Source organism: Lytechinus variegatus, chromosome 18 (genome assembly GCF_018143015.1).
Source record: "Lytechinus variegatus isolate NC3 chromosome 18, Lvar_3.0, whole genome shotgun sequence".
NCBI lineage: Eukaryota > Metazoa > Echinodermata > Echinoidea > Temnopleuroida > Toxopneustidae > Lytechinus > Lytechinus variegatus.
This window is the reverse complement of record NC_054757.1, coordinates 17,130,881-17,141,180: the sequence shown is the minus strand read 5'-3', so window position 1 is coordinate 17,141,180 and position 10,300 is coordinate 17,130,881.

The window sequence follows — 10,300 nt, the reverse complement described above, 5'->3', positions numbered from 1 at the left end:
CAACTGGTTATAATGACATTAGACTAAATGAAAGTAGACATGTGGTGAGTAGACGAACTGATGATAGACCAAATGGTAGTAGACGAGTTGCCAATTGGACGAATTGGCATTGGACGAATTGTTTTAATCTGATTATTGATTATATTTACTGAACACTCGCTTTAGATTCTCAGTAGCGTTCACTACATAACGATATAAGATTACTCAGATAATTATCACAAAGTGCTATCACAACATTTTTTTTAAATTTTGTATAAGGTGATATTTTCTGCTCACTCGCTTTGCTCACAAGTGACAATTTAGAACATATCCCGCGTTCTACCCGGTGATTTATTTCTCTCATATTTTTTCCTGACTGCGTATACAAATTAACATTAATTTCAGGAACATGAGCATTTCTGAAACTCTCTTTGGGTCAAACCATTGCAATATAACTTGTTGATCAAAATACGATGAATAGTTCGTAAGATGATATTTTCATTTCCGTAACATTTATAGGCCCATCAGAGGAGTTGATGGAAGATTAAATGTAAAATCGTATTAACAGGTGTACAAGAATTCGGTCCTTAGTTGTAGGACGTGGTGTTCGCGGAGCAAATACGTTGGAACATTTCAGGCAAACTGACAAACGTTTGATTTTAATGGAAGTCTGATATCATTCTTTCACCTCGGAACAATCTCAACTAGTGCATTGACGTCTCCGAACATCGCCGAATCACGATGGACGATCGTGATGGACTCACAGGCAAATATTTGACCAGAGATAGTAATATTGGGCCAAATGCAATAAATTCACCGCATGTACGGGGCCATTTGGGAATGGCAGACATTTATCGAAAATTTGTGTAATTTCCTACATTCTTTTTCTCATTCTGTGTCGCTCCTACATTCATACCCCGCCAATTTCATTATCTGTCGATATTCAATCCTTATCCTGCATCTATTTTCTTTTTCATTTTTTGTTCTCTTTCTTCTTATTCTTTTTCTTCTCATTTTCTTCTTCTTCCTCTCTTTTGTTTTCTTCGTCTTCTTTTTCTTCATCATCTTCTTCATCGTATTCGTACTCGAATTCGTTTTCTATTTCTTATTCATCTACCCATCCATCTATTTATCTATTCATCCATCCAGGCATTAATCAATCTTTCTATAAACCTATCCATCCGTCCATCCAATCAGCAATTTATCCATCAAACAATCCATCCATCTATCTATCCATCCATCTATCAATCCACCTGTCCTTTGATCCATCATCCATCTACATCTAACTATCCATCTATCTATCTATCCATCCATCTCTCCATCCCTCCTTCTATCTATCTATCTATATATCTATCTATCTATCCTCCTATCTATCTATCTATCTACATCTATCTATCTATCTATCCACCTTCCCTCTATCTATCCTTCTATCTATCCATCTCTATGCCCCTCTCACTATAGATACCACCACTCTACCATCATCATCTTTCGCTTCCCATCTGCCGTCCCATCGGATCAAATGTGCTATTTACATAACGACGATCGCTGATTTTTTTTCTTCTCCCTTGTTACAAATACCTCTGCCTCGTACAATCATTGATGCTTTTTATTCATTTCTCACCGTTCTCCCGGGACCATCACCTGTACGCAACCATGGTCCCAGATCCATAAATGAACCCGCGTTCCAGATCACCATTATGAGATCATGATCATATCCATCCTTAGAAATATGAATTTTGTTAAAAGAAACATTGCACGCCATATATATTAATTCTTTCATTCATCTTTTCATGTCAGTTACCGATGAAGTATTATAAGCCATTGCGATTAGCGGGAAACAGATTGACTAATAGATAATTCGGGGGAAAAGGGAACGATTTGTTCTTTGTGAAAAGTAAGGTGGGGTCAGTTGTCACCAAAGTGCAGTTTTCTCTGGTAGAAAATGCAACATCACTATAATTCGATGTTGTGTTTATATCTCTTTTCACCCGTGCGCCTTGAGCGCTTACATTTAAATGCATTTGGCACATGTATTGTTATTAATCAAATATTATTTGTGAAGATCTTGTATAGGCCTCATCAAGTTGCCTTTTAATCTATCCAGATGTGCATCCTATAGGAAAGTAGAAATAGACGAAGAGACATCAAGAGTAATTTAGTATTCAGATGACATCATTCATATTAATGATTTTGGATGGGGTTTAGTTAAATCCCAATTGTTTATTTTATAAACATTTTTTTTGCCTCTATTAGAGGATTTATTCACATCAAAATCAGGGGTTACACAGTAAATCACAATCAAATCAAAGGTTACACAATAAATCATAAAACATAAAAGTATTATTACAATAATTACAAAATCATATCTAGTTAGATCTTGTATAGGCCTCATCAAGTTGCCTTTTTAATCTATCCAGATGTGCATCCTATAGGAAAATACAAATAGACAAAGAGACATCCAGAGTAATTAAGTATTCAGATGACATCATTCATATTAATGATCTTGGATGGGGTTTAGTTAATTCCCAATTGTTTATTTTATAAACATTTTTTTGCCTCTATTAGAGGATTTATTCACATCAAAATCAGGGGTTACACAGTAAATCACATTCAAATTAAAGGTTACACAATATATCATAAAACATAAAAGTATTATTACAATAATTACAAAATCATATCTAGTTACATAGGTTCTTCTTACACGAATCTTAGCAAGCCCTTGGGCAGTTCATCTTTTCTTTGATCTTTTTAGTAGCAATGTTGTACATTTCTATCCGTTTTTTAATTTCTGTTATAAATACATGTTTCAAAACAGAACTTCTTTTTTTCAATTCCTGATTTGTTCCTATACAAAATAACTTTGACCAAAATGCAATAGTTACAAAGATATTTGTTTCACTATCACTTTCAACTTTGAGTAATTGTTTGATGTTTACTTCCATTTTTACATTGTAAACTTCTCGCTAAATAATTTCGATATATTTAAAAAAAGATTTGTTTACTTCACAGTCAATAAAAGCGTGTATAATATCTTTTTTAACCTTGCATGTTGGACACAAATCATCTGTTGCAAAATTCCATTTGAACAGGTGACCTCTCACTGGTAGGAGATTATATAATAACTTAAGATTGAACTCTCGTAATTTTTTTTCTCTAACTTGAATAAGATTATTTTTACATACATTTGCCCAATTTTATAAACTTATAAAACCTCTGGCACTCTGTGTTATTATGATACATACAATTCAGATACGGTGAATTACAACACGAAATGTCGGCGGTTACTACGCTGGTTTGCGTAAGACACGTAGCTACGATCATGATGAGGACAGACGATATCACAATATATTTGAGGTATCGATTTGCACTTCAGCTTGGGATCACGTGGTCATTTTTTTCTGTTACCAGTGATGCATCTATTTGTTCATCGACCTAAAGTGAGATATTGTTTAAAATGTAAGTGTACTGCTGATAGGCGATGGAAGTTTGCATAGGACGAATTTGCAGAACTCATTGGATTTTTTTAGGACCAATGTAAGGATATTGGTCACCCCCCCCCCCCCACACACACACATACAGTTTTGGTCCCAATTATTGTAAACGATATATTTATCTTTTCTGTTGTCTTCTCTTATCTACGAAGATATATATTTTTACTGCAGGTACCATATTAAGGATACAGTGAGGTCTTTGTTCACTGGTGTAAGCAATGACGCTTATAACTCTGTGTGTGCTCATATATTTTAGGAACCGCATTATGAAGAATTTATGCTGGCCCGAGCTTGGGGAAATAAACGTATTAGTGAAGGAAAAATAATTACGCTTCTTCCCCTTCGCTTAACCAGCTCGGGCCGCGACAGAATCAGTCAGATGAGATAGACACACACGCATGAAGTCATACGCATTATCACACACATATTGACACACCATTACATACCCACACACACGATCATATTTTTTTACACACGTGCACAACGCATGTTCATATACTTCAAGCAAAATAAAAGAGAAATGTATATAAAGTTGTCTTGGTCAAGAGCCGTGCCGGGAATCGAACCCCGGACTTCCGTAGTGTTGTTTGGCGCCTTATAGACCACTCGGCCCCTGCACCTCACCGTACAAACACACACATATATAAACGCACACGCGCAGGCGCACACATCCACCCCAGTCATAGACCCATCACCTATCATTAACAACGAACTTTTTCCCCTACAAATTTCACCATCTTTCCCTAAAGTCTCTCTTACTGCACAGCTGATCATTCTTCATCTATATTTATCTGATGCTGGTATTAATAGAAATAAATGCGAAAAGACACCTGTTTGCGAAAGTTCTTGATGTATGGGTGACGTCACTTATCTAATGGATGTAATTGATAACCCCGTTTAAGTTCATTATTAAGAACGCTGTAATTTTGTTTGCTTTTTAAGCTCAATGTTGCTTGCAATACGTCATTATTGGATTATTGATAGACTAGATTATTGACAATTTCTAGAATAAATGATATCGTTACTACTAGAGTTATTGCATATTTCTAAATCGACCCAAAGCTGATGCGAGGCCACTTGGGAAGCGATAAACACTCAAGCACACTGGTAGATATTTATTTTGTTTTAAAATCGATTACAAGTCCTTTTAAGCCAAAGTTTGATAACAAATGATTAACCACTTTATTCCTTTGAATAACCATATATAAAAAATATTGAAATTATTGAATATAACGTTATGACCTAATGATCCTTGTCATTCGTTATGTATTTTAAAGAAGCGGTAGCTTGTTGGAAGAATCGCTATACTGAAAGGGGAATTTATACACTAAATTACCCTGCCCATTGGCTTTACTTTCTTATCTCTTATCAGATGTGGGTTAGTGACTCCCTCATATCCTTTAAATACACTTTCTAAATGATTTCGATAATCAATTCTCAAATTATTTATTTAAAAAATAATTATAATAGCTAACAACAACTTAGATATTCTTACGCTCTTGCTAGAAATAAAGTCCATACTGACTTTTGTTTATCGTATCGTACTACGTCATATCCAGGAATGTTTATACAAGTTACTTCATATTTTATGGTCTATTGCAAGTGTGTGCCCTTATTTAATTAATCATTATCTTTAGAAATAGCAATCGAGGTTGTAGAAATGAAAATGTCCAAAAATAAATTTTTCGAGGTCGATTTTGGATTGACGCATGTCACTGACCCATAGAGATTGAGAGTGTGAGAGAAAGAAGGGATGTGTGAGAGAGACTGATAGAGAGAGGGAGAAAGAGAAAGAAAGTGAGAGTGTGAGAGAGAGGGAGGGGTGAATGATAGCACATTAGGAGTGGGGTGTGTGTACGTGTGTGTTGAAAAGGTGTATGTGTGATGGTGTGGGACTGTGGGAGTGTGTGTATGTGCATGAATACGAGAGGAAAAGCATAAATAGGAATGGTAAGATACTAACGTGGACACTACGAATGCAGGGCCTATACACCTGTGCGAAATGGCGGCACGAGATCTGTAAGTGAGAATCCTTTGAATTATTCAGGTGCCAGATAACGAAGGCGGCTCGTTCAAGTATAGAATATGATTCTCAAGACATTTAACCTTATTTTCGGGTTCAGCAGAAATGAGAAATTGATATTGACGAATATAGGCACGTTTCAAATGATGTCATCAATATTTTCAGGCGAATGAGGGTACTTGCTCTATCGCCAAACTGGGTAGCAGCAACTCCCACTTTTGTTAGACCAGTCTTTGGTCTGACGCCGCCGGGGGTTGAACTCCAGACTCCCGGTCGAGAGGCGAACGCTCTGCCATCTGAGCCAACACACTGGTATTAAATACACTGGAATAAATTAGATTTAAGAACTCACATTTTGCTTTACACAGTTGACTGCTCAAATTGCATTTTTGGTTTAATAATCAAATGTTTTCCTTATTGGCTTTGGTGGCTACCTTAATCTGAACTATTTTGTTAAATGATTTTAAATGTTTACATTGTTATACGAAATATGGTTTTAAAAACAACACAGACTTATGTGTCAAAACTTCACTACCGAGTCTGAACATAATTTGAAATATAAAAAAACAACAAAAATATATGTAGGCTATTACGATAACGCCAAGGGGTGTTGAACTAAGCACCATTAATTGATCAATTATATAATATGATTGCTATGGTCTTTTAAGGCCTCGTCTGGTGTGGTGTTAAAACCACTCGTTGGAATTGTAACGTACCGGAGCACCCCCCCCCAACGTTGGAAGAAATTTAATAATATGCGCATGCGCTAAGTTGATATCTACTGAAGACAGCAAGTTACCGTTGTCTCAAGCTGCAGTCACATCAATGACACCGACCTCAAACGACCAATGATGTGCAATTGGTGATAACGTAAAAGCTTTGATCGGTCTGGAGTCGGTTTCGTCGGTGTGACTGGGGCATTGAAAAGAGCTTGATGTGCGGGACATTCCCTCGAATTATACAAAATGTCTTGTGTCTCTTTGAAAGCTACAACGTCAGAGTAACACCGGTAAAGCGTACTCAAGGCTGGTAAAGTCTTTTTGTGTTCTTCCCGATGACCTAACATCGGTCGGTTTGGGGTCGAACCGGTTAGTGCGACTGGTGGATACTTTTTTTCTATTGATATTATATTGAATATATAATAACGTAACGTTTACGCAATCAAAAGTGTTTCTTTGTACCCGGGAACATAGTGAAATTGTAATCTTCCGGTTAACTATTTCTACCACAACAAAAACTACAATAACTACCGCTACTTCTACTACTTACACCACCACCACCAGAATTACTACAACATGCAACAACAACAACAACTACTACTATAACTACTACTACTACTACTACTACTATTACTACTACTACTACTACTACTACTTCTACTACTACTTCTACTACTACTTCTACTACTATACTACTACTACTACTTCTTCTACTACTACTACTACTACTACTACTACTTCTACTACTATACTAGTACTACTAATATTACTACTACTACTAATATTACTACTATTACTATTTTTAGTACTTCTTCTGCAATAAACTGCTTAAAAGAAAAAACTGCACATGGTATACTACATATCAGATTTTCTTTTTTTTTTAATATTCAATACATTAACTCTGTCTGAATATATCAAATTCAAGTAATCGGAAATCAAGACCATATGTTAAATATAGACAAAAGACAACATACCACGGCACTTTAATTATTGTTCTGTGGATATTGAAAACAAGCTTTGTGAATAACAAAACCATAAAGCCATATTGTGCACTTATTATGGCTTTTTGAATCTACAATGGAAAGAAATCGCTAAATGTGGTGAACGCGGTAATTCGTCTTGTAATGAGGGGATTATTATACGGGTGGGTGTTTTGGGGTTTGAATTGAAATCAAGGAGGATCATTGTCACTCCTTGGATGGTCATCGACGCTGTTGCATCGGCACCAGCTCACCAGGAGGAAGGCACTTCTTCAAACATCCAACTATCTAAGATTCAAAGCCACATTTGAGGTTAGTATTTTACAGTGCGTCCGAGAAAAATAAATAAAACGGGATATCGTGTTATCTTCTTCAACATAGCCAAACGATTTTTGGTCTTTCTTTGATATTAGCATAATTATCATGTTTTTAACCTTTTTTATTTTGAGACCATGATATGAATAGTTCACGCATAGATGGACAACAAGATTTCGAAATTTCAAGGTCAAAACAGAGTTGCGCGGGAAAATGTGTTTTGGGTTCGACGACCTTGCATAAAAGAAAGCGAGGGTTCATTAGCATGGCTTTTGTAATCTTTGATAAGTATCTTTAATCAGTTTCTTAATTAGGTTGGCTACAGATTTAAAGCAAAGCGTCTGTGCAAATTGTTTCCGATATGCATGGTATTTATTGTTTTTACTCCGCAATGCGTAAACAAAGCATCAAGTATTCGGTTTCGAAGCAGACAAGAGATTTCACTCTTACTACTTAGATTAAATGAATTCATGATCATGATTCACGACTTGATTTTGAACTGCCAACTAAAGACTCTGTACTGTATTCCCTAAATCATTTATATATGATGCGAGGATATGAATTAAAGTTATTCTATTGGGCAAAATTTTAGGATGTCACATAAAAATTCATTATTTACGCTCCTCTGTCACGCACCCCTCCTCCTCCTTATCATCATCCTACTCCTAAAGTAACGTCACGTTCCATCGCTGAGTCGGGCAATTATTGCTCAACGCCGGGCCGGATATTGCCGTTAGCCCCCGCTAGTCACAGAGTGCATATCGTTAACCCCCAAAGGAAGGTGGACTTGTAAAACTAAACGGTCCGGGATTTGACTCGGGTCTTGAGTTCATATGTTTGTAGGAAGAACGTCTCTCGTCCTCAGTTGTTGTTTTTAAACAAGAGTGCAAGCCTCCCCGAGATTTCCTTCATGTGTTTTTCTCTTAAGAAATGTTCAGAGGAGTGATTTATTTCAGCATACCAGGGGGGTTTGCACGTGCAGTGGATGAACGTGTCACGATTCATACAATTAGAACCTCGTGATCCCTCACATTGCAAATACGTCTAGTTTTATCTCAGTCTGTAAAGCTTTTATGAATTAGTTGCTTATGTCGGCATTGGAGTAATAACCTCTTTTCTTCACATCTATTCGCACCCTCCATGATCATGGATCATATTTCATTTGAACGTAGGCTTAAAATTGTTCTAATGATGATATAACTTCACAAGATCCTGCATGATACATCGGGTAAATTGAGTTGCCCATGGTTACAAACTGTAAGTAGAAACATTAACATACGATCATTATATAATAATTAAGACAGTTGAATGAAATAGTATGGAGAAATCGAACCGTAAATAAAAACAAATAATGACATGAATAATTAGAAGGGTAAAATTCTGAAAAACAACACGCGCCATACTGACGAAAGATGAGAAAATATAAACGGAAAGCCAACGTCTTGTGGCATGACTGTTTGGTATTTTCCTCCAACTTCCAACTAATGACATCGCGTGTCAGACTAGACCCTATCTGTGACAAGTTGAGCCAACTTTCCGAGAACACTCAGCGAATTTTTATCTTTAGTCGAATGCCGCGGCACGACCTACAATGCTGACACGCATGGCAAACTGCAAGCGATAACAGTGACTTATCTTGTAGCGGCACGACGCGCACGTTCAGTACTGTCAAAGGCACTTGGTGAATTTGAAAAGAAAGTAAATACTCGTGTGGAACTTCAGATAGCGCCGTGTCATTTCTTTTTTTTCCATCAGTAACGTTTACTTCTTCTTACTTGTATCTTGGTGTTGTTTCGTCTGATGGGGAAAGTTGGGGATTATCATGGCGAGCTGGGCTTCGTCACGAGCTCTTAATGTAGATACATAAAAACTAATCTATTGCTCTATCACAGTGGACAGTAGAAGGGAAGAGATAAAAGTATGGGAGGACAGCGATCACAATTCCCAATTAATGACGCTTCTGTATGTCAGGGTTTTTTTCAAACAGAATTCTGATGGAGAAACATAGAAGTAGATCACAAAATGCACAACATGGCAATTACAAGATAATCTCAGAATGAGGTTTTGAATTTCATAAACTAAATTTAGCTCATGTTATGAAATCATTAAAAGTAAAACATTATAATTGGATATATGGGCGGTACAATGATGGAATAAAGAAATCCCACTTTCTCAATAAATAAATTGTTTGTGTTTCAATCTATTAGAATAGTTGGATATAGCTTAGCCAATAATCTGATAATGTTAATAGTGTTCGGAAAAGTCTGATATAATTCGCAACTGAAATATGACACGTGATGCCTGCGTTCTATTCCTGTACATGTTAAGTTGCACCTACGATGTCAAATTTGACAACATAACATTTATCATTTGACAATTAAAATGTGAAACGTTGTTTACACAAAAAAAATGTGACAAAATAAAAATTTATGTATAACTCGCTTTATAAATGGTGTATATTATCATTATTAAATATATAAGATATAATTGTGCAAATAAAGTAAATTATTTTTGTATTCCCATATCTTTTCAAACCTTATTTTCCCTACATTGTCTGTTTATTATTATTTTACTATGTGGATAGTTTTGATAGAGTATCATAAAAATTAATATAGGACGGGTCAAAGTGTGGATGTACGATACACTGAGATGGAGATGGTAACCAATATTTTTCACGCTCGAGAATATTTCTCTTTGGGGAGGGGGTGGGCATGCGTACACGGAATTCCCAGAAATTCCTTATATACATTCCATTACCTTTAATGGGAAGTTATTAATCTAAATCTTGCTGCC